The following is a 26,890-nucleotide window of genomic DNA, read 5'->3' on the forward strand; positions in this document are numbered from 1 at the left end:
AGGACTGGGAGTAATCAGAAGTCAACATGGTGGATTAGCATCCAAGATGCAGTCACCTTTGTCTTCATAAATGGATATAACAGCTACTGTAATTTTTTATTAGGGATGCAATTAAAACTAAGAATATATTAGGTATGTTTTCTTTGAACATTCCAGAAAACTCCTCTAGTAATCACTTAGTTTTAATAATTAGTAATGTTTTCTACACCTCCATCTTTATTTCAGCACTATTCACAAGAGCCAAGATATGGAATCAATCTAAGTGTCCATCAACAGATTAAGAAACTGTGGTGTATGTATACACAATGGAATATTGTTCAGTCATAAAGAAGAATGAAATCCTGTCATTCAAAGCAATATGGATAAGGCTGGAGGACATATGCTAAGTGAAGTAAGTCAGGCATATGCTAAGAAAAATAAATACCGTATGTCCTCACTCGTATGTGGGAGCTTAAACAAGCTGAGCTCATAGAAGCAGAGAATAGAATTGTCATTATTAGAAGCTGGGAAAGGTAAAGGGTAGAGGAAGGGGAGAGATAATGGATACAAAATTACAGCTAGATAGGAGGAATGAGTTTTAGTGTTCTACAGCACTGTAGGGTGATATAGTTAACAATATAGTGTATGTTTTCGAATAGCTGGAAGAGGATTTTGAATATTCTCAACATAAAGAAATGATAAACATTTGAGGCAATGGATATGTTAATTACCTTGATTTGATTATTACATATTGTGTATAGGTATCAAAATATACTATACACTATATTGACACAATTATTATTCAGTTTTTAAAAAGGAATAATAATTAGCCATATTATTATTCTTGCTTTGTTAATGTCTCCCTTCACATTGCTTTTGCTACAAATTTTAAAGCAAATTCTTGGTATAATAGTTTTTTAACAACAAAAAATTCAGAGCTTAATTACTAACAAATAAGGACTTTTTAAACAAATAAAATCACCTTGGTATTATCATATCTAGTAAAATGAACAAAATTTATTCAAGATTTGGGGGATTTTTTGTTTTGTTTTGCTTTATTCTCCACAGATAATGTGTCTTCCTATCAATGCAGAAATAGATGATCACAAGGGAGGAGAAATGTCCCAGGAGGGCAGACCCCAGTACAAAAGGGTCTCTACTGCCTTCTCTTTCCCTCCTTTTTCTACCTCCTCTACCTGTAGTTCCATCTCAGCCTGCTGAGCCACGGACCATCTCTTCAACCACAATTGACTCTTTTGCCTCCACTAAATGCTGCTTACGTGGCTCCTGTCCATTCAGCTCCCATGACCGCCACCTCTGCCCCTTTTTGCTTCACTTTTTCACTGGTATAACTTCCACATTTTGGCAGCCAATTCGACTACACAGTCACTTAGCTTCAGGAGATCAAGTAATCTCATTACCTACAAGAGACTTAAGCCTAGTCAGGTCCATCTATTACATAATAGAAGACACTCAGTTTTGGGAAAATTAAACAAATTATTCAGCTCTTTCAATTGGATATATAAGATTATATTTTTTTCTCTTATGTAGATTTTTTGCTTGAATCCAGCACTTTAGCCCCTCAATATCATGTTAAAGCTTGGCTTTGTGCTTGTGTAGATATTCTTCCTAGCTTAGCTTCATCAAAAATTTTTCTAAGCCTGCTTTTTATATTTTCAACCAGGATTTGTTAAGAATATTCAGAGGCCTAAAGGAGTTAGTCCACCTGAGACCTTTTTTGAGGATACCATCTGGTCATTAGTTCTGATGGTTCAATCCGAATTGCTTAATGCTATCTGATATTCAAATCACCCCGCTTTCTTAAACATGTCTTCTAACTGTTGATATGATCAGGTTATAAGGTTGACACATTGTTTTTGGTTGATGTGTCTATAAATTTTAGCAATAACAGATCCTCTTTCCATACCCCACAGTTCTATATCATTTATGTTTTGAAGAAATGTGCCAATTTGTCCTGTAGAAGTTTCTCAGTTTTAATTAATATCATGTCGTCAAATCCTCTTCCATCTTTCACTCCTGGCAACTATGACCTGTTATTGGTTGGTGTAGTTTTGTTTAACAGAATGTCATATAAATGGAATTATAATATGTAGCCTTTTAAGTTTGGCATGTTTCATATAACATAACGCATTTGAGATTCATCCATGTTGCTGTGCGTATCAGTAGTTTGCTGAATATACTCCGTTGCTTGTGTATCTATTCTCTAGTTAAGGAACATTTAGTTTATTTCTAGTTTTTGGCAATTGTGAATAAAGCTACTACATACATTTGAGTAGAGGGTTTGGTGTGAATTTATGTTTTCATTTGATTTGAATGAGATTTCTCTGTCAAATAATAAAGGCATGTTTAACTTTATAGAAAACTGCCAGTAGGAAGTACCGTTTTGTATTCCCATGAGCAATGGATGAAAATTTGAGTTGTTCCACATCCTCTTCGGCAATTGGAATTGTCGGGGTTTTATTTTGTTTTAGTATTTTAGTTATTGTAATAGGAATGTATATAAAGGACTATTATTCTAGCATAAAATGAAAGAATCGATACATGGTACAACATGGATGAAAAAGCATTATGCTAAGCGAAATAAGCCAGAAGACGCAAAAGGACAAATATTGTAGGATTTCACCTTTATGAAATAGCTACAGCAGGCAAATTCATAAAGACAGAAAGTAGATTAGAGGTTACTGGAGGCGTCTGTCCTCTGTGCATCTGCAGTTTCATTCTCAGCCTCAGCACTCTCCCAACAAGCCACAGCCACAATACCAGTGTCATAGAATTGGTCACTCCCAGGGATAAAAGGGTGGAGTTTGCCCCACTTAGGGAGAGATGAGTAATGTTTTTCATCATTTTAAAAAAGTTTCTGAAAAACTGATAGAACATTAAGGTGACCATAAAAACTCTAAACGTTCAGTTCTGTGATGTGAGCAAGAAAACACGCTACACATTTACAGGTAATATATAAAGTATTTAGGAAGTCTTTTATTTTGTTGCTGCTGCTGCTGCTGTTTTTAAAGTACAAATGTGGAGTTCAGCTTAAGGTGTGTGAAAACAGAGCAGCCTTTTCTTTATTGGTAAGTAAAATAATAAATAGAAGGTAACCAAACAAGAGAAAACATGTTTAAGAAATGTACACACATAGATATATACAAAAGTTTTACTTTTAAATAAATTTAGACTTACCGGTATACAGTTTCTATTTGGGGTGATACACAAGTTTAGCAACTAGATATCAGTGATAGTTGCACCACATTTTCAATATAATTAATGGTGCTAAATTGTATACTTAAAAGCTATTCAAATGGCAAATTTTGTGTTATATATATTTTACCACAATTTAAAAATAGTTATAAAAATCTAAAAACAAAAATAGATTTTTCAGGTCAATTTTGATCAATTTTAGGAAGACAGTAAAAGGAAAGAATTGTTGGCCAGGCCTGGTGGCTCATACCTGTAATCCCAGCACTTTGGGAGGGCAAGCAGGGCAGATCACTTGAAGTCAGGAGTTTGAGACCAGCCTGACCAACATGGTGAAAACCCATCTCTACTAAAAGTACAAAAATTAGCCAAGTGTAGTGGCGGGCACCTTTAATCCTAGCTACTCAGGAGGCTGAGGCAAGAGAATCACTTGAACCTGGGAGGTGGAGGCTGCAGTGAGCCAAGATCATGCCATTGCACTCCAGCCTGGGTAACAGAGGGATACTCTGTCTCAAAAATAAAAAAAAAAGAATTGTAGAGCATTCTAAGGTTTCATGCACTGTTGGACTGCACTATCAAGATAGAACTCATAGGAAAAAGAGAAAAAGGAGTATAGCAAGAAGTGGGAGACATTCATTGGGTTTTGATGACATTGAATTTGAGATTGTTACAGGCTATTGGTAATATGATTATGGAAATCTGTTTGAAAATCATTAGCATTTAGTGTTAGCTGAAAAAACTGGAATGATAATTAAAAATCGAGATGATTTTAGGAAAAGTTAACCTCCTCTCCCAGTCTAATAAATTTGGTTACATTATACAAAAAAAAAAAAAAAATCAGATGGAAAACAGCTCCCTTCTTACAGTAGTCATAATTCTTTTCTTGACTTTTCTCAAAATGGAAAAATTAGGGTCAACATTGTTGTGCCACTTCATAGCAACAATCTAATTTGGTTTTCTTTTGTTTATTGCCAAAAACTTAATTAGATACATAATCCAGGGTCATTATTTGTCTATTAACTCCAGGGGACAATAGGCTTTTGAAGGCTGGTTTAGAGAATCAACTTACGTGCCCTTGTGCCTTCTGTGTGAGTGGGGATTGTTGCTAAGACCCCTAGATACATATCAACAGAAAAGATTAATGGGCTTTACCCTGGAATGACCTCACTGTGATAGCATCCCAAGCCAAGGTTCAAATGAGGTAACACATGACCTTGGCATAGTTTAAAGCTCTATGTAAATGTTATTTATTATTATTATTGTTATAATAAACTTAGGCTGGGTCAGTGGAACAGCTTGTATCTTTAGCAAAACCATCTTAAAAGGAAGCTTAGTAGTGTGAAGACTTCATGTGTGTGATACTAGCAGGTTTCCCTAAGGACTAAATGTTTCTGACATAGTTCCTTAACTAGTACCTAAACAAACTGTGCCATTAGTGTATTGAGGGATCTTCAGCCTCAGCAATAATAACATTTTGGACCAGATAGTTCTTTGTGTGGTAGGTTGTTCTGTGCATTGTAAGATGTTTACTAGCATCCTTGGCCTCTACCCAGTAGATGCCAGTTCCATCTCCCCAGTCCTGACAATCAAAAACATCTGCAAGTATTGAGAAATTTTTCCTGGGGGCCCAAATTGCCCCCTGCTGAAACACCTCTGTAGATATTTACATCTTGTCTCATTTATAACAAGAGATAAATAGTATTCAAGAGCAATGCTCCAATTGTTATGTAATTGGATTATTGACCTCCAGAGATGCTGAATGAGAGATGCTTAACTACTGGAGAGCAAGAAGTTGTTCAAAGTGCAGCAGTTGATACCAGAACACCTATCAGCACAGGGTGCAATTGGAGCAATCCAATGGAGCTATTATGTAGGGTGATTAGGTAAAGATTTTCTCACCACTGGAGGCGTCTGTCCCCTCTGCATCTGCAGTTTCATTCTCAGCCTCAGCACTCTCCCAACAGGCCACAGCCACAATACCAGTGTCACAGAATCGGTCACTCCCAGGGATAAAAGGGTAGAGTTTGCCCCACTTAGGGAGAGATGAGTAATGTTTTTCATCATTTTAAAAAGTTTCTGAAAAACTGATAGAACATTAAGGTGACCATAAAAACTCTAAATGTTCAGTTCTCTGATGTGAGCAAGAAAACATGCTACACATTTACAGGTAATATATAAGGTATTTAGGAAGTCTTTTATTTTGTTGCTGCTGCTGCTGCTGCTGTTTTTAAAGTACAAATGTGGAGTTCAGCTTAAGGCGTGTGAAAACTGAGCAGCCTTTTCTTCATTGGTAAGTAAAATATTAAATAGAAGGTAACTAAACAAAAGAAAACATGTTTAATAAATATACACACATAGATATATACATAAGTTTTATTTTTAAATAAGTTTAGACTTACAGAAATGTAAAAATAATATATGTATAGTTCCCATGTGGCCCCTCATCAGTTTCCTCTGATGTTAACATCTTGTAATCATCAACACAAGGATATTAACATTGATACAATATTTTTAACAAAGTTACCTTATTTGAAGTTCACCAGTTTTTCTACTAGTGTTTGTTTTTCTGTTCCCAAATCTAATTCGAGGTCCTACATTGCTTTTAGTTGTCATGTCCACTTGGTCTCCTCCAATATGCAACATTTCCTCAGTCTATCCTTGTTTTTATGGTCTTGGCAGGTAGATGGTTCCTCCATTTGGGTTGATGTGATTTTTTTCTCAGGATTAGGTTGAGGTTCTGCATTTTTGGCAAGAATACCACAGACGTGATGCTGTACCTTTCTCAGTGCAGCCTATGAGGTGGTTCATGAAGAAAATGTATCATATTATCAGTGAATGTTATCCTCGTTCCCTTAGTGAAGGTGGTTCCTGCCAGCTTCTACACTGTAATGGTAATATTTTTCTATTTATATTTTATTAATATCTTGGGGAAGACACTTTGAGACTATGCATATATCTAGCTTCTCAAACTTTTGCCTACAAAGTTTAGTATTTTATCAGCGGATCTTGCCTACAACCATTATTTTTCTGGTACTTGCCTAGAAAGATTGTCCATTTCCTTCATTCCTTCTACATTCATCAATTAGAATTCTTCTCTAAGTAGAGCTTTCCACACGCCCACCCTCCATTTATTTATATCTTCCAATAATTACTCTCTCAGCATGAGTGCATGGATATTTCTTAATTCTCTTCTATCATTATTTGTTTAGTTGTACAGATTGTTCTAGTTTGGCTGTTGGGTGCCTTTTTGAGTTGTGCCTATGTCTATGTGACATGCCCACACCCTTTTCTGAGCATCTCTTGCCTTCTGGCACCTTCAGAGGTTCCAGGCTCATCTTGTATTTTTAAAATTAAATCTTCTCTTTTTTCTAATTTAAAAATGCATGTTGAAAGGGTTTTCATGCAGTAAATAAAAAAGAACTAGGATTTACAAAAGCCAAGTAATTATCCTAAAAAAAAAAAAATGATAATTTTGAGGCTGGGCGTGGTGGCTCATGCCTGTAATTCCATCACTTTGGGAGGCCGAGGCGGGTGGATCACCTGAGATCAGGCGTTCAAGACCAGCCTGGCCAACATGGTGAAACCCCATCTCTACCAAAAAATACAAAAGTTAGCCGGTGTGGTGGTGTTCGCCTGTAGTCCCAGTTACTCGGGAGACTGAGTGGGATCGCTTGAACCCGGGAGGCGGAGGATGCAGTGAGCCAAGATTGCGCCACTGCAGTCCAGCCTAGGCGACAGAATGAGACCCTGTCTCAAATAATAATAATAATAATAATTTTGAAAGAGAAGTGGTAGATCTGGGGAAGAAAATATGAAGAGAACCTAGGGAAGGTCAGTGTAAATGTGCAAGAAACAGGTTAATCTGGGAAGAGGAACAAGTGAGAGCAGAGAGAAATAATTTTTACAAAAAATTTAAATATCATTAAAGCACAGTAAATGAAAAAAGAAAATTAACCAGAAAAGGGAAGTACACTGATGTTTTTACAGCAAGGAGTAATTTAAATCTGAGTTAATATAACATTTGAGCCTTTTATAATGTTATAATTAATATTCATTTGTACTATGATAACATTTATGAAAATTTGAGGAAATATCCAAGATTCCAATCTTGGATTGCTCAGGGTCTCTTGATTTTAGAATTCGTTAAATTTGTGGAAGGCTCCCTTCTCTGAGATAAAACCTACTTTGGCTAGATTTTTTTTAAAAATGAAATAAGGGAAGAAAAATGATCAGAAGGCTTTATAAGCCCTTTCCTCCTTATCAATTACAATGCCAAGCCTTGGTTAGCCATTACCCGTTCTGGTTTTGGTCCCTTCCCTGAAGGTAGTAACCTTAAGTTCTAACTCTGGGCTCAAGCTGGTGTTGATCCCCCCAGTCGCCAGGGAATGATGACTCCTGAGGTGGCTCTGCCCCTCTAACCATGTCCCTGCTGTTTCCACAGAAGCTCTGTGCTAGACAAGTTCTCCTTAGGGTAGGAATTGTGGGCTCTAGATGAAATCCAGTCCCACCAGAAACAAAGACATGCTACAGGGCATAAAAATAAAAACAAAAGTCCTGGAACAGACTTGATTCATTTCCAATCAGTAGGGAAATGATGGCTTTTGTACTGGAAGATGTAATGTTATTAAAACTGGATAAACAAAGTCAGATTTCTTCCTCACACTATGTGATCAACTGAGTGTGAGTAGGTAATGGTTTTTAAGAAAACCACTGGAAAAAAAAAGGCACAAGTAAAATTTGCCTACAACAAAATTGTGAGCTCCTGTTCAATGTAGGACATCATAGACAATGTTTGGGAGAAGTTAAATGTTCTTTCAAAAATGTTAAGATATTAATATCAATAATATCCAAAGATATAAAGAAAAGAGTAGGTACCCAATAGAAAAATGGGCAAAATATATGAATAAGGAATTCACAGTAGAAACAAAAATGACTAACAATTATATGAAGATAGACTTTACCACGCTGGAAATCAGAATGTTGAGATGTAACAATAAGGACTTTGGCAAAGACAATCCCCCACAGGCATATGTATCAAATATTGATAAGGCTGTGGGGAAATGGGAAGCCCTTCTGCACTCAGGGTAGAAGTCTGGACAGTATAGTATACTGAAGAGAAATCATTACTTTGTGAAATCATATCTGTAAAATCCCTATAGTTTACAGATATGAAAATCCCTGAGAATATAAACCAGGAAAATTCCTGCATGAGGGTCATATGTAAAGGTGCTTTATGTAAACATTACTTGTGGTCCCAAGAGGAGGAGGCAACCTGGTTTTTATCACTAGAAAAAATGGAAACAAAAAAGTGGGAATACTATGTACACACTAGTCACAAATAACTGGAAGTAGAAACAGTAAGGGGAAGAACCTAAGAAGAGTTTAGGCGAAAATAAATAAGAAACTGAATGAAATTGAGTGAAACAGTGGGGGAGGGGAGAGTGTAACAAAATAGAGGGGCTTTGTATAAAATAAAGATCATGTCCCAAGAATTGAGATATGTGATTATTTTAACTCTGCACCCTGTAAACCCAAACCTAACATTTCTGCATTTTTTCCTCTGTGCAGATATGCAACTTGTTTTATTTAATCTATGTGATGCCTCTGTGATGAATGAACATTAAGGTCAAGGCAAAAATAATTTTATATCCCATATACCTCCTGTTTTATACTCAGCACATTTATTTAAAAATAATTTTGAGTCACTTAGCCAGACCAAAAAACAATAAATTCAATTATAATGATCAAGACACATGCTTATAAATTTAAGGTAAATTAGAAAATGATGTTATAGAAACGTATTCACTTAATCACACGGCCTTTCCTACAAGAATGAGTTAAGGCTCGTATGTCTTTCAAAGTTTAACTGGTGTGCCTTTTTGATATTATGCCAAAATAACTTTATAAGCAAAATTTTATTCTTATCTTATTTTTTCAGAGTATTCTTATTAAATCTGATTATCACTCTTCTAATTGCTACTGAAACCAGGAAAAAAAAAGCTCAGAAAAGATGTCATATATCTTCAAATTGTTTAAATAAAATTAATCACAGATAATTTTCACATTTTTATCTAAAGGAAGATATTATAAATATTGTTTCTGAAGGAACATATACCTTTGATGTGCTAAGAGGAAAATGAAAATTGTTTCTAAAGTGAAGATAATGTAGGTTTCTAAGTGAAATAATGCATAAACATGTTTTATATTCGCTTTCATACCCTTCTTTTAAAGTCTAAATAAGAAAGCTTATAATTAATATATAAACTGCCCACATCACTCATTCTACTGCATACTGACCAAGAACAAAGAGAGAAAATCACATTCTATGGCATGTGGTTCCTGAGGTAAGGTTGAATCCTCCCGGACAGGTGAGTTCTGAATCGCTTCCGGCTGATTGGTTCTAGCTGATTTTAATATTGTTGCCACTAGATGGCGATAGAGATTATAACTGCGCAGTCAAATCTTGCATGCAGTGGAATCTTCTCAGTACTCCGTTATTCACGCACCGATTTATTTATTCTAAAGTATTCTTTATTATACAAATATAATTATGACTCAGATAACTGCAAGTTACTATGAATTCCTAGAGGACAGAAATCTTTTCTTTTTTTTGCAATTTTTAATACTTCACATAAGCATAATATCTATATTTAAAATGATATTGCTGGGCGCTGTGGCTCATGCTTGTAATATCAGCACTTTAGGAAGGCAAGGCAGGAGGATCGCTTGAGCTCAGGAGTTCGAGACCAGCCTGAGCAACAGAGTAAGACCGTCTCTACAGAAAAATTTAAAAATTGGCTGGGGCCTGGTGGTGAACACCTGTGGTCCCAGCTACTTGGGGGGCTGAGACAGGAGGAAGGATCGCCTGAGCCCAAGAGGTCGAGGCTGCAGTGTGCCATGATCACACCACTGCACTCCAGCCTAGGTGACAGTGTGAGATCCTGTCCCCCCAAAATATTAATATGTAATAATAATAAAATAATATAGGTTTATATGTATAAATTATATATACTATATTTATGCATTATATATAAATTTAAAGTAATACAGAGGGCAAGTGTTAAACAGCAACATATATACCTTTGCTTATTGTCTTGTAAATAAAGGCTAAGTCCAGAACTTGTCTGACTTTCCAACTTGCAGAATCAATTTTTTGTTTACCCACCTAGGACAGTCTGAAAAACAACAAGAACTCAATAAATATTTGTCAAATGAATGAATGTATTCAGTTGGCTGTTGTCTCTCCATTCTTCTTAAGCTAATTATCATTCTAGTAATATGCTATTTCTTTTAAATGGCAATTAAGTGATACTGAATTTGCCACTTGTAACAGGGTATCAAATGCAATCACTGAGTCACTAAATTGTGTCTTTGTTTCATCTCCTTAAATAATCATATTTTCCCACACTTGCTTTAAAAGTTTCCTTGTCATAGTGATCAAACACAAAGGGGAGTGAAGAAACTATAATTCAAGTGTCTAAAATCAGATGATGCTGAAATGGATCATATGGTTACTAAATAAGACAGAGTAAATTCCACATCTGCTTGGAGCATGTGACTTCCTGTGTAACATGGAGAAGCCACTCAAAATCACTTAATCACCATATAACAAAAGAGGCCCATTTAATTATGTGAGGATGTGTAGAACATATTTAGTTAATAGCTGTATATTTCCTATTATTGTCTTCTCATTTCCAGCAAGCAGTCTATTTCTGATCCGGTATTACATTTTAGAATTAACTTCAATATGTAGCCAACTTCTCACGCCGTGAGGATCCTCCTCTGAGCTCAGAGACACCAACATCTGCTACTAATTGTCCTCCTCAGAGGTCCCAGCCCCATGGGGATCCTTCTCCAAGATGAATTAACATCCCTCTATAGAGGTCTGAGTTTCAGCTGCACAGGGTCCCTTCTCTACAGTTCTCATTTTAATCAGTCCGATACCTTGCCTATGTTCTCCTAGCCCATGGGATGGTCTTTGTTTCCTGCAGCTCCAATTCAGTGATACCTTCTTTTGCCCTTTATTTCTTCACTGCTGCGTTAGCACTTCTTTAGATTGAATTCCTCACTGTCAACAGAACGGGTGCAGTTTCTGTCTCCTGAGTAGACACTGACTGATAAACCCCTCTCTTCATCTGAAGTGCTCTTCTAATCCTCTCTATTGAAATCTTGAAATCTTGGTGAATTTCTCATCTAAGACAATAAGAATTAAACACATACATAGTAAACATTTATATTTATTCTGAAAATAAAAGAGCTTCTTAATGATAGGACAGAAAAGACACAAAGGGAGACTTAACAAACATGTTACCAATTTTGGCTAAATATGTACCTTGATTCTACAACAAAAACATATTTTTACAAACATTATTACTTAAACTGACTGGAAAAATACAGTTCAAGAACTCCTAAAAAGAGAAGACACTTTGATCCTGAAACTGAAAACATTAGTATCCTATATAATCGTGAAAGGAAATTGGATATGTTTAATGAATCCTGACTATTACATTGTTCATAGTTAGCAAGAACAGATTATATTTTATAAAACTTCTTGCTTCTTGGGGTCAAACTAAACCATTTGGACATTTCTTTCTCATTCACCAGCATGATTTTTTCAAAAATTAGCCACAGTTTAATTGGAAAGAAGTTTTGTCAGGAAAATTAAATTAGCTGGGATGCAGATTCAAGGATTATGATTTCTTATCTATTTTGGTAGCTTCTGTTTATCTGTAACATTTCTCAGACAATGGACTACAGGAGATGGCTCAGTTTTATTTTGTTTAATGAGATGTTGAGCTTGCTTTTCTTATTTAGCATATAAATTACTGTAACTACTGATTTTTGAAGAGTCATATTTTTTCTTTTAATGAACCTACCTTTACTGAACTTTTTTCAGATTATATAATGCTTGCTTTTTAAAACAATTTAGAAGATACATCAAATTATACAAAAGAAAGAAGTTCCCTGAAATCTCACTAACCTATTATGTATGCACATTAATTTACATAATTTTATATAAAAATTGAATATGATGGATTTTTTTCATATTACTTTGTAAAGCTTTTTGGCATTATCTTTTAATGCTGACCATGAGGACAGCCTGCAACCCAGCAATCCCAGCCCTAGTTATACACCCTAGAGACACCCTTGCCCATATGCCCCAGGAGACGTATACAGGGATGTTCATAATAGCCCCAAAGAGAATAAAAGGAAAATAGAATCTCAGGACTCCAGACTCACTATGCTGAAGAGAAAGTTAAGCTTGGGAACTGAGTCATGCAAAAACCTCCTTCCTTTCATTCACAAAGTGATGGCTATAATTTCACATGCTTACATTATGTAAAATGTAGATTTACTGAGCACAAGATGAGTTCATCACTGACTTTTTCTTCTATTCCCTTTTTTTCACATGTAAAATATAGATTCACTGAGTGCTAATCAGAACTTCACAAGAATGTAACCACTTGCTTCCTTGCCTATCCACCCTTCTATTTTTTTTTTCTTTTTTCTTTTTCTCTCTCTCTCCTGCTTGCTCTTTCCCCTTTAAATATTGAAATCCCCAAGCCCTCAAGCTTTTTTTCCTGGAAAAAGAACAAGCTCCCCAATATTTTTTTGGGGAAAACACAAGTCACAGCTTCTACTGTGACTTGAATTTCTTTTTCCCAGGCATGCCCTCAACCTTGGCAAAATAAAATTCTAATTGACTGAGATCTGCTTCCATCACTTTTTGGTCTACTGAAGGGACAACACACCTGTCCATCAATAGGACTGGAGGCACCAGACAACTGTGCCTTTCTTCTTATGTGATATTTCTTTATCCTGCTAGGGCTTTCAATCTTAAACTCTCTCTCTTGTGCTATTAATATTGTAAAACTTGTGTTCTTTTTATTTTTGTCTTGGAACTACAGTGTCAGTATTAAAATTTCCCTTTTTCTTAAAGAAATGTTTTCCTCCTTTCTTAAATTTTGTACAAATTTTTTCTTCAAGTTCAGGAAGTTTACCAGGGAATTACAGATTTCATTTATTCAGCTCTGTCAGGAGCTCATTTCGTCCTTTAACCATGAAGAAACTATCCTGCCTCCACTTAGGGTGGTTTTTTAATATTATTTAATTATTGCCTCCCCCTCATCTGTTCCTATTTACAGCATATTAGAGTTTCTGGAGTTTCACTCCAAATTGCTTTTGGTTTACCTCTTGATGGCCAAATCCTTGTAATGTGTTTGTGTTTAGAGAAATTTAAAAACACAGGGTCTTCTTGCCTGTTATATCTGATCTGCTGGAGTCTGGCTGTGTCGCCCAGGCTGGAGTGCAGTGAGGCAATCTCGGTTCACAGGTTCAAGATTCTTCTGCCTCAGCCTCCCGCATAGCTGGCACTACAGGCATGTGCCACCATGCCCAGCTAATTTTTGTATTTTTAGTAGAGACAGGGTTTCATCATGTTGACCCAGATGGTCTCCATCTCTTGACCTCGTGATCCTCCCACCTCGGCCTCCCAAAGTGCTGGGCGTGAGCCACTGCACCCGGCCTGCTCTTGTTTTCAATATTTCTCCTGAATTATAAAATTTGAAAATGATTTGTTTTTTTTTTCAAAAGAACTTTATTTTGTAATTAAACCTTTGTACATCTCTTTATTTATTGACTTACCAACTTTAGATTGTTAGTTAAAGTTGTCATCTGTTTCCTGGAGTGGTTATTTTTGCTGGAAGCTACCTGTGGAGGGTGATCAGACCCATATCGCCCTTCCTCTGACTTCTGGGTTCACCTCACTTTATTATTATTTTTCTGCCTCCTGTGGATGACTCACCCTTAAGTCTAGCCTTATGTAAATATTTGATATCTACCAGGAGCATTCAGGAAAAAAAATCACACTTATTGGTGATAGATCAGAGGAATTCCCATTAAAGTCTTAAACAAGGCAAGGATAGTTGCTATCACGGTCGCTGCGTTGGTGATCATAACCAAAATAATATGACAAGAAAGAAATTAGGTACATTGATTAGAAGTGAAATGAAAAGACTGACATTATTTACTGATGATATCATCTGCCCAGAAAATCTAACCATATCAACCAAAATATTGTTAGAACTAGTAAGAGAATTTATCAGGATGGTCAGATCTAAGATTAACCTACAAATCTCAGATAGCATTCGATACCAGTAATAAATGTTACAAAATATCTAGAAATAAATCTATCAAGAAATAAGCATAAGACATAAGAAGAAAATTATGAAACTCTACAAAAGGGAAGAAAATGTAATGAGTATACGGAGAACCATGCAAAAATCTTAGATAAGAAAATTCCATGTTATAAATATTTCAATTCTCCACACATTATGCTATAAATTCAATGCAATTACAAATAAAATTCACATTGGAAATTGTTATAAAATATTGAGAAACTATATTTAAATCTCATCTGGAAGAGAAAAAATAAAGATAAAAATGGCTAATGTACTTTTTATACAAAACAAAAATAATAAGGCATTACTTTCCTGGTCTGCTACCAGAACTTATTCTAAATCTGCAGTCATTAAAACAGTGTGGCAATAATTTTAGAAAACATGGAAGAGTCAGATAGACTAAACAGGCCAAAAGCCAGACCTATTTTCAGTGGGAAATTCAATATGTGATAAAGATGGCATTTTAAATCAGAAACAAAAGGATGAATTCTTCAGTAAAGTATATTAAGATTGTGAATTCCGCATTTGGAAGAAAAATAAATTCGATTACTTCAAATTTGTTGCAGATCAGGTTCTTCGGGAAGCAGTTTATGAGACAGGGATGTGTTGGCAGGAAGTTTTTTGGGGAGTTGCTCTTTAGATCAACACCTGGGGAATGTAAAGGAATCAGCAGTGGGCCCCAGGAAATGTTGAGCTGCAGTTTAGGCTCAGTTGAGGACTGGGCCAGCCCTAAAGGGAGCTGTGAAACTGGTTTGTTCCTTTAGAGCTGTACAGTGCTGGGGTGAGAGGGCCAGCATTTATAGTCCCACAAGGATCAGTCATTGGATGTGGGCTGGCCCCAAGGAGAGAGCATGAACTTGGGCGAGGCAGCTTTCCCCCGCTGAGAGGGTTGACACTACAACATTCACAAAATGAATTCCAGATGTATCTAAAAAAAATGGTAGGAAACTAAGATATGGGGTGTGAGTTTTTTAAAAAGTAGAATATATCATAATCTAGGGTAAGAAGGCATTTCAAATGATAAATGAATTTGACAACTAAAAAACTGAGAAAGTCTATAAACATATTTTAACATAAAGAAAGCCAAATGGCACACTGGGAAAAAAATATTTGCAATGTGTTTTAATCAATGTGTGATGCACAGAATGCAACACAAAGTAGCTTTCCTTTTGATTTCCAAAAGACAACCTCAAAATTTTTTTATTCTTTTTTTGAGAAGGAGTCTTACTTATTGCCCAGGCTGGAGTGCAGTGGTGTGATCTCAGCTCACTGCAACTTCCACCTCCTGGGTTCAAGAGATTCTCGTGCCTCAGCCTCCCAAGTACCAGGAATTACAGGCGCCCACCACCACACCCAGCTAATTTTTGTATTTTTAGTAGATAAGTGGTTTCACCATGTTGCCCAGACTGGTCTCAAATTCCTGACCTCATTTGATCTGCCCACCTTGGCCTCCCAAAGTGCTGGGATTACAGGCAAGAGCCATCACACCCAGCCTCTCAAAATTATTGAGTAGAAGCTTCAGAGGGCCCCACGACTTTTCTGTCCTATGTTCATGTGAAGTCAAAAACACACTCTCATTTTAGTTCAGGATATTAATCAACACTTCGAACTTCCTTCTGAGATAAGATTTCTCCTCCTCCTCGCCAGCTCCGTGCTGCACTTGGTGGGGCCCAGAACAAACAGAAGCCAACCACATCCCCCTCTAGTGGCTGGCCATTAGAGAGGTGGATGTGGTTGGCTTCTGTTTGTTCTTTTATTTCTTCTTCCCTCATACCCTCTAGCTAGCTGTGGCTTTAGACCCTGCCTGGCAGAAAAGGATGGGCAGGAGGAAGGAGAGGTGAAGATATGGAGCTGGACAGCTTCCACTTTGCTGAGGATGGGTTTTGTCACCGCTGACTTCTTGTGTTCTGGGGCTGGCTGATGTTTAAAGGGAACTCTCTTACATAAGATATTTGGTGGGGTTTTTGGATACCCCAATGGCCTCTCTCAACCCCAACCACAGCATTCGCATCTTCCTGGTTCATGCCTCAGGTTCACTGGTGGACTATACCTCAGACTCTTGCTGTTAGAGCTCCCACATCCTTCCAGCTCATTTAAGCACAGTTCAGAAAGACACTCACATTCTTGGACCCACTGTGAGTGGAAAAATATTTCCTTCCCAAATGTAGCCCTTTACAGTCTCTCTAACTAGTTTGTCACCGTCTAGACCTCTTGAACAAGAGGCAGACCGTAGTCTGCTTTTTCCCACCTGCAACCGCATGGAGAATGTTGCTCCTTGGTGTGAAGAGAAGGAAGGAGCTTTGCTGGTTCTGTGGGGCCTGGGCTCAGGCAGGAGGACTCACACCAGGCAGAGCTTCTGTTAAGAAACCCCTTACAAATCCCCGTCCATCTTCTCAACCTGCTGTGCATAAAGATTTTCATTTGTTTGTTTTAAGTTCAAATGTATTCTTTTTGAGAACATCCTGTCACAATATATAACTGAAAAGTGATTACCATCCAGAACTCATAAGGAGCTTCTACAAATCAACAAGAAAAAGACAAATAGCACAGTAGAGGAATGTGGGAATGGTATATACAGACAAACACGGAAGGAGAATTAAACAAAGAAAAGATGCTCAAAGTCATTGACTATCATCAGAGTAGAACTGAACTCGACTGGCACTTGGATTGTCAAAATTAAAGAGATTTAAAGCATCTAGTTTGGCAAAAATGTAAGGAAGTAGATGCTCTCATGCACAGTACTGGGAGTATGAATTGGCATTTTGACAAGGACTATGTAAATTTTTGGAAAATGTTATTTGGCCATATAATTAAAAATTCAAGTCCTCATACCCTGTAATCCATTAGAAGAGACTATATTAAGTTTTCCAGTGATGAGTGAAAATGGATCATCAGAGATCAGGAAAATATGCACAGTTGTAAAACAGAAATTTATTTTTGTGCACATCTGATTTGTGATTATTGAAGTGTTTGCAGCATCTGTTTTACCCATGTTTTTATGAGAATATATTCCTGCAACACTTACGCAATTAAATTTAAGAAGTCACTTCATTTTATTATTGTTTTGCAGTAACGTAGTTCCACAAATACAACATTTGTTTTACAAAACATAAAATGATTTCATCATCACACTCTGCTCTTTCCTGGGCTACTAGCTTTAGAGGAGGTAAGCAACACCTTCTTAACAATCATTTAATTGCAGCTTGGGAAGAATTACTAAATTACAGAATTAGACAAGCATGACATTTCTTTAAGCCCTGGTTTACCCATTTCACTAGGTCATCACTTATATTCTTTTGAGATTAAAAAATCAGATTAAATTCTAATTTTCATATTAAAATTGTTTCCATAGCCCTGAAATTAAAATCATTTTATTTCTACAGCCAATCCATATTCAAATAATCTTCCGCTTAAGAAGGTGCCTCCGTGGCCCATTTCCTCTTCCTTAGAGTTGCCCTTCTACGAGAACTTGGGCCTCAACAATCATATTTCTATTAAAACGGGACTGTGTCCAACCTATTTCTACAGCTAATTAGATCTTGATGTTCAGGTGACCCAAGGTATACTAATCAAAATGTCTCTCTTCAGTATCTGGGAGTAAGATTGAGACACTAAAGAGTCTGGACTCGTTGCTTGAACAGGAAACAGAAACAAGAGAGTTAGACGTGTATTCAGAAGGAATTCAAATTATTCTGCAGAGAAGAAAAAATAAAAGCAGACACACAGAGAGAAGTGGAGAGGGAGACAAGATACAGCTGCCTACGCCCCTAATTCCATAATGGTTTATTCCATAATGGTTCATAGTTGTTTTCTTTGTATTGAAAATAATCATTATCGGTAATAACATTTATTGAGCATGTACTGTTTGTCAGAAACTATTCTAACCACTTTACATATGATATACTGTCTCTTTCAATCTCTATAGCAGCCAGATGACTAAGGACTCTTACAACCCTGTAAATGGAGGCAGAGTTTATCTGCCTGTGGCCTCAGAACTAGTAATGCAAATAGCAACAATCTGAACCCAGGCTGAATGACTCCAGAGCCTAGATTTGCTCTCTCCTTATCTTTCTTAATTAGCTTTTCTTTTAATTTTGCTCCCTGCTACCACAAGTCCTTATTTTGAAAATTCCCTCTTTGTCCCTAATATTTTCTTTAGCGTCACTCCCACCCACCGAGGATAAAATCCGCATCATGTTTTGCTTTGAGTTGTCAGATTCTTTTAGTCTCCTTCAATCTAAAATAGACCCCGATGTTTTGTTTTGTTTTGTTTTGTTTTCTTTGTTTGTTGGCTTTCTGTCCCGTGCCTGTTCACAGTTATCTACTGTTACATAACAAACTACCCTAAAAGCTTAGCAACTTAATGCCATTAAAAAACAACCATTTAATTTTGGTCATAGATACTGTAAATATAAAAAAAAAATGGACAGGGCACAGTGGAGATGGCTTGTCTTTGCTCCACGATGCTGGTGCTTCAGCACCTGAGTAGCTGGAGGCTGGAATGCCCTGGAGTATTCTTCATTGACATGTCTAGGGCTTGGGCTTGAATGATTCTAGGATTGGATTCAGCTGTGACTATCACTTGGAACACTCACACGTGGCTTTTCCATGTGGCTTAGGCTTCCTTACAACTTGGTGGCTGCAGGGTAGTTAGACATCTTACATAACTGCTCATGGCTTCATGACCACATATTCCAACACTGCATTTAGAAGCTGCAAGGCCTTTAATAACCTAGCCTCAGAGTCACATGCTGTCACTTCAGCTCTACTGTGTTGATCAAAACAGTCTCAGAGGAGGGAACCCAGACAACCCCCCCCCCCCATATATTATTGGGAATAGTGTCAAGGAATTTACATCCATGGTTTAAAACTACCACAATATCCTTGATATTTTTGAAGCATCCAGGTCAGTTAAACAGATTTTGAACTGTCATGTCATATTGTTGCCTTCTACAAGTTATCCTGTTAACTTTCCAATTTTTATTTTCTAACTCTAGTTTGAAGTGGATTTCTGTTAAAACTTAAAGAGCTCTAAACAATAATGAAGAATATTTCAAATGTTTTAATTGTGCTGAACTCCAAGTATATTGTGCTAGTAATAAGCAGGCACGTCTTCAACAAAACTGCTGTTTATTGTTGAAGAAAAAGGCTATGACATTCACTTTCTCTTGCTCACATCACCAAATCAAAAAACAACATGTAATGCCTGTAACTCAGAAGGAATATTGAATCATAACATCTTCTGGCATGCATCACCGCATATTGCAGGAAGAAAAAGAAGACTGGTGTGCCATTTTTTTTTAATGTTATTTTACTTTAAGTTCTGGGATATACATGCCGAATGTGCAGGTTTATTACATAGGAATATATGTGCCATGGTGGTTTGCTGTACCTATCAACCCATCGTCTAGGTTTTAAGCCACACATGCATTAGTTATTTGTCCTAATGCTCTCCATCCCCTTTCTCCCCATTCCCCAAAAGTCCCTAGTGTGTGATGTTCCTCCATGTGTCCATGTGTTCTCACTGTTCAGCTCCCACTTATGAGTGAGAACATGCGGTGTTTGGTTTTCTGATCCTGTGTGAGTTTGCTGAGGATGATGGCTTCCAGCTTCATCCATGTCCCTGCAAAGGGCATCAACTCATTCTTTTTTTATGGCTGCATAGTATTCCATGGTGTATATGTGCCACATTTTCTTTATCCAGTCTATCATTGATGGGCATTTGGGTTGGTTCCAAGTCTTTGCTATTGTAAATAGTACTGCAATAAACATACGTGTGTGGTGTGCCATTCTTTTAACAAAAGTTCGAAGGATATGAAATTCTCAACCAAGAACAATTTTTAAAATAAAGTTTATTGATATATTATATAAATGCATAATTTATACATGGTAAAATTTACCCCTTTGTGGTATGAAATTCTGTGAGTTTTGACAAAATGTAGTGTGTAGTCAGTCGTGGAAACACCACCACAATTAAGATATAGAACAATTCCATTTACTTCAAATGATTCCCTACTGTGCCTTCATAGTCAATTCCCTTTACCCACTCTCAGCCTCTGGCAACTACTGATCTCATTTTTAACACTGTAGTCTAAAATTTTCCAGAAGGCCATATCTATGGAATCAAACTGTATGCAGCTGTTTGGGTTTGGCATCTTTCACTTACCACAATACATTTGAGATTCATTCATGTTGCTGCATTTATTCGTAACTCATTCTCCTTTATTGCTTAGTTGTATTCCACTGTATAAAGGTACACAATTTTTTCTTCCATTCTCCCACCAAGAGAAATTTGGGTTGATTTTAACACAGAACTTTTTTTTTTTTGTAAAATAGCAGACTTGGGTAAAAACGAATCTTGTTAAAGAGTCTTTAATTTCTTAACTCTTCACATTTTCACGTCATCCTGAGTTTCTTATTAATAAAATTTAGAAATCATCAGTCTGGAAGGAATGATGAAAGTTTTGAGGCAGCACTGGTCTTTTCCTAATCAATCTTTTTCCCACTGAATTCTTTTCAGTTTGATGCAATTGCTCCTGTTTCTCAACAAGCACGATTATGGAAAGTGTTAAAAGAGGATTATGTTCTGATTGGTGACAGCTGGCTTCATAACAATTGGATGAACAAAGGATTATCTAAGTGTACAACTTTAAAAAATAGGGCCAGGAGCTGGGTCAGAGGATGAAACAAACACCCTCTTTGGCTGACTTTTAAGCTTTAGGTCCTCAAATGATGCTGTTGCTTGGGTAATCGTGGACTTGCTGCAGGATCAAGAGGGAACAGGCAGTGGGAGGCACTAGAGAGAAAGAACATGATGAATATTTCGGTTTTTTCCATTATCCAGCTCCCTTTCCGCGATAATCAGAGTCGTTTCACATGGTGTGCATGATTTCAATAGGTTAGAAACTAATTTTAAATCCATTAAAAATGAGCCCATGTCAGCATTGTCTCCATGACCTCTTGCCTTTAAAACAACTGAGAACAATGCTGCCTCACTGATTTTCTCATGTTATTGTATCATTTGGCATAAAACAGGTGTGCCATAGATGTTTCATTGTCAGCTCAACATAATGTACCTGCACAATTCTCTAATTTCACTGTCAATGGAGCAATCTTTTCTCCTTTGTTGAAAAGCTCTCAAAATCACTGTAAGTAATGCCAATGCATATTGAATTTAAGTCAAATAATACATTTTTGCCTTTCCCGCTACCTTTGAATCTTTAAAAAGCAAAATCTGAAAAACTAGAGATGAGCCCTGGTGTGAGTCACTCTGTGCTAAATGTCTCTGGTTTTGTGACAGTCAATATTTCTAAAAAGAAGAAAAAAATAGTAGGAAAAATTTTAAAAGTTCTTCATTATGCTTGAAGTCTCAAGTCTTTTGTCTTTTATTTATTTTCAGTTTGGCTTTTTTTTACAATAATCTTTTCCTTAAAGGAGTTTCCATTGAAAAACAAAATGAGTATCAATTTGGATTCACATGCCGACCATCTGTTTCCTTTCCCACCTAGCTTCCTAATAGTGCTACTTTCTTAGTACCTCTCTTGAGCAGTGTCTTGGTGAGGTACATAACTAGATACTTACAGAGTTATTCATAGTTACCTCAGCCAGGATCACAAAATGCACACTTATTTGTCTATGCTGATCAGTTTTTGTGCAATGAATGGGAATGAAAATTGATTCCATTATTTTTGTTATACATACAAGTTAAAGAGTCCAAAAGAGAAAACACAAAACACAACGAGGAAATGAAAAAGACAACTGGGGACTATGGGAGTTCCAAACTGATGTTTCAAAATGTATCTGACAATTGAGGACTCAATTCCTGAGAGGAGGATTTTTTTTTCTTCTTTTTCTTTTTTAATTTTACTTTAAGTTCTGGGATACATGTGCAGAATGTCCAGTTTTGTTACATAGGTATACATGTGCCATGGTGGTTTGCTGCACCTATCAACCAGTCTTCTAGGTTTTAAGCCCCGCATGCATTAGGTATTTCTCCTAAGGCTATCCTCCCCTTTGCCCTGACCGCACTGACAGGGCCCTGTGTGTGATGTTCTCCTCCCTGTGTCCGTGTGTTCTCATTGTTCAACACCCACTTATGGGTGAGAACATGTGGTGTTTGGTTTTCTGGTCCTGTGTTAGTTTGCTGAAGATGATGGCTTGAGAGGAGGGTGTTTTGAGAGAGAAGAGGCTATTTGAACATTCACATTGTGAGAGAGGTCTTGAGAAGACTCGTAGAGAGTGAGGTAGGTGGGTTGAGGGACCTAATACTTCTAGCGACATTTCTCTGACTACCTTTCTCTTCAATTTAGCAGAAAAAGAGGGACTTTTGGATATGCTGGAGATTGACAGTGGCTTTATTAATGTGTTAATATCATTCAATAAAAAACAGTTATCATATACCTTTTATATATTTCCAGGGACTATTTTATGCATTGAGGTTATCATAAGCCAAACAACACAAAATCCCTGTCCTCATGGAGCTTACATTTGAGTGGTCAGAGGTAGTTAAATAAGCAAAACTTTAAAATGACATAGGTAGTAATATCAGTGGTGAAAATAAAGTAAGGTACAGAAGTGGACAGAAGTTGCTATTTTATTTTATTATTTTTTTTTCTTTTTTTTCTTTTTTTAATTTTACATTAAGTTTTAGGGTACATGTGCACAACGTGCAGGTTAGTTACATATGTATACATGTGCCATGTTGTTGTGCTGCACCTATTAACTTGTCATTTAACATTAGGTATATCTCCTAATGCTATCCCTTCCCCTCTCACCCCACCCCACAACAGGCCCTGGTGTGTGATGTTCCCCTTCCTGTGTCCATGTGTTCTCGTTGTTCAATTCCCACCTATGACTGAGAACATGCAGTGTTTGGTTTTTCGTCTTTGCAACAGTTTGCTGAGAATGATGGTTTCCAGCTTCATCCATGTCCCTACAAAGGACATGAACTCATCATTTTTTATGGCTGCATAGTATTCCATGGTGTATATGTGCCACATTTTCTTAATCCAGTCTATCATTGTTGGACATTTGGGTTGGTTCCAAGTCTTTGCTGTTGTGAATAGTGCCGCAATAAACATACGTGTGCATGTGTCTTTATAGCAGCATGATTTATAATCCTTTGGGTATATACCCAGTAATGGGATGGCTGGGTCAAATGGTATTTCTAGTTCTAGATCCCTGAGGAATCGCCACACTGACTTCCACAATGGTTGAACTAGTTTACAGTCCCACCAACAGTGTAAAAGTGTTCCTATTTCTCCACATCCTCTCTAGCACCTGTTGTTTCCTGACTTTTTAATGATCCCCATTCTTTTTAAATAGGGACATGAGGGTGGGTCTCTCTGATGAGATGACTTTTAAGCAGAGGCTTAAAGGAAATGAGGAAGCGAGCTTTGTAGCTATCTTTGGAGAGACAGCATTTGCTGCAGATGAAAGAGTTTGGGGCAGAGGCTCTGAGGCTGGAACGAGCTTCATGTGTTTGAACAGCTGCAAGGAGACTCTGAGGCTGAGCTTGGTTAGGAAGAGCAAGAGTGGTGGAGGATTACACCAGAGCATAATGGGGACCTTTTGTTGTGGCATTTAAACTCTACATTATTTCCAACTCATCATTTGACCTCAAGTCAATCTGACAATTGTGCATTAACTGAAGAGCTATTTTGTGATGAAGTTGCTTCATGTTCACAGTTTGACTGCTGAGTTTCAGCCTCAGAACCCAATGTGAGACATTAAATCTTTACTCTTACCTATAAAATTTCAATTGAAGAACAATATATTGAACAACATATTGAACAATATAAGAACAACATATTGAAAAGTGCAAAACTTCTATGTGTGAAGCTTGGTGAATGTTCACAAACTGAACACATTCATATAGCCAATATCCAGATCAAGAAATATAACATTCTACCTCTCGAGGGTAACCACTGTTCTCACTTCCACCATTTGTATTACGTTTACCTCTTTCAGAACTCTATATAAATGGAATAAAATATGCATTCTTTAGCATCTGACTTCTTTTGCTTATTATATTTATAAGGTCCATCTATGTTATTGCACATAGTTAAATTTTTCTCTTTCTCTTTGCCGTGTGTGAATTATGTTGTAAATACACCATAATTTATTTATTCATTCTGATATTGGTGGGCATTAGTAATTTTTAGTTTTAGCTATTACAAATAGTGTTGCAATGAACATCCTTGTCCATATTTTTTATGAACATATTTGTACATTTTTGTGGGCATTTAATTGGGAGTCAAATTTGTGGCTTAAAGGATATGCATATGTTTATCTCTAGTAGATTATGCTGAACAGTTTTCTAAAGTTATTTACCAATTTTTTCTCCTATTAGTAGTGTGGGAGAATTTCTATTATTCCATCTGAGACAACTGATATTGGTGTGTGTCCTTTTCATTTTAGCCATTCTATGTAGAGGTGTATGATTGTAATTTTATTGTTTTCTTTTTCTTTTCTGATTTGTTTTGTTTTGTTTTGTTTTTTTGAGACATAGTCTTGCTCTGTTGCCCAGGCTGGAGTGCAGTGGTGTGATCTCGGGTCACTGCAACCTCTGCCTCCCAGGTTCAAGTGATTCTCCAGCCTCAGCCTCCCAGGTACCTGGGACTACAGGAGCATGTCATCACACCCAGCTAATTTTTAGTAGAGATGGGGTTTCACCATGTTGGCCAGCCTGGTTTCGAATCCCTGACCTCAAGTGATCCATCCTCCTCAGCCTCCCAAAGTGCTGGGATTACAGGCATGAGCCACCAAGCCTGGCCTCCTTTGATGATTAATAAAGTTTGTCACCTCATATTTTTGCTGGCAACTCAGTGTTTATTTCTGAAAAATAGTTTATCAGTAACTTCACAAGTGGTTGTGAGAATTATAAATGGGAATAATAACAACACATGGTGGGACAGGACTGCATGAAAGTGTCCATGTGAAAATACTTAATATGATGCAAAGCGGAGAATAAAAGCTAAATTAAAATTATGTATTATTGTTCTTATTTTATGAGAGAAACAAAGAATAGGTGCAAAATATGATGGAAGCTTTGGCACTAAATATTCCATTTGAAGAAATCCAGAAGCAGTGATGGGTGAAAACAAAGAAAAGATGAATCACTTTGATAGAACAAATAGGACGAAAAATGGCACTGGAACAGAAATAAATGAATCAAAATAACTTCAGAGGCTGCACTCTTTTTATTTCAAATTATAAATTCAGTGTTGAACATCAAGTAAGAGTCAAAATAATGACATTAAATAAAGCTTCATCTTTAACAGCTTCTATGCACTTTAGTTTTCATTAGTGACATATCTTATTGAGCTAGATATTTTCATCTTTGGCCTGTGAATTCATACTCTTTGAATATAAGTAAAATGCATTTTGTTACATTCAGTACAATTCATCTGTGGCTTATTTTTACAATTTATCATCATTAAGTATCAATTGAGTCATTAAGTGGAGTCTGGCCCAAATTGGGCCAACCCAATGCATAGGTAGAAGAAACAGGAATCAGCATGGTGGAATGTTAATACTAAAACTTTGTATCTGATCACAACATTAAAGGACAAGGAGAATTTAATGGAGTCAAAGGCAAAACAGATGTATCAAGCCACTAAAATAATAGCAATAAAAGAACAGACACAATATTGCACATGTTAGGTGCAAGGAATGATGCAGTCTAGAAATACAGCTGTATAATAGGTGAGTGGAGGGATGAAGGCTGCAAAGGTATAAGAGAGCAAGATTATGAGAGATCTTGCTGAATTTGTTCTGTAGCCTTTAGGGACTTGTGAAATGATTCTGAACTGAGAAATGAGGAATGACACGTACGTATTCTGGGAAGGTTACTTTGGGAATCTTGCACATAATAGATGAAGCGGCCCTTGGGTTAGGAGTGACAAAGTTTTAAAGACTGCAAGAGAAGAGTGGGTATATGATGAAAGCCTTACTGTGGGTAATAATAGAGAAAAGGCAAAAGAGATGGTTAATTTGAAATATATTTTTGAAATAAACTTGGTGACTTATTGAATAAAGACAGTTGAAGCGAATACTAGTACTTTCTAATTCTAGAAAGTATTAACAGGACTGGATGAGGACCAAATTTAGGAAGAAAATGATGACTTTAGTTTGAAATTTTTTTATGTTGATAATGAAATACTTTTGCATTTGTTAACGTGGCAAAGATAGTAATTAAAACTAATGGCAAACCAAAAGTGGAAGAAATTTTGGCTATACCTGAAGCATTTGTAGGGGCAAAGATAAATTAGAGGAGAGAAAAGAAAGATAAACAGTAACAACAGTGGGCTTAATTTATGAGACAAACATGTTTGGACAATGAAATGATAAATTAACATTCTGTAAAGATTACAGACACGATAGAAGACTAAAACACATAGATTTAATGCTTAGATTTTTCTATGTATACATAGATTCTCTTTCTTGGCATCTCCACTCCAACCCAATCTAAATGAGGAATCATCAGCACCATATTAAGAGAGTAATTAAATGAAAGC

The sequence above is a fragment of the Pongo abelii genome, chromosome 21 (genome assembly GCF_028885655.2).
Source record: "Pongo abelii isolate AG06213 chromosome 21, NHGRI_mPonAbe1-v2.0_pri, whole genome shotgun sequence".
In the NCBI taxonomy this organism is placed as follows: domain Eukaryota; kingdom Metazoa; phylum Chordata; class Mammalia; order Primates; family Hominidae; genus Pongo; species Pongo abelii.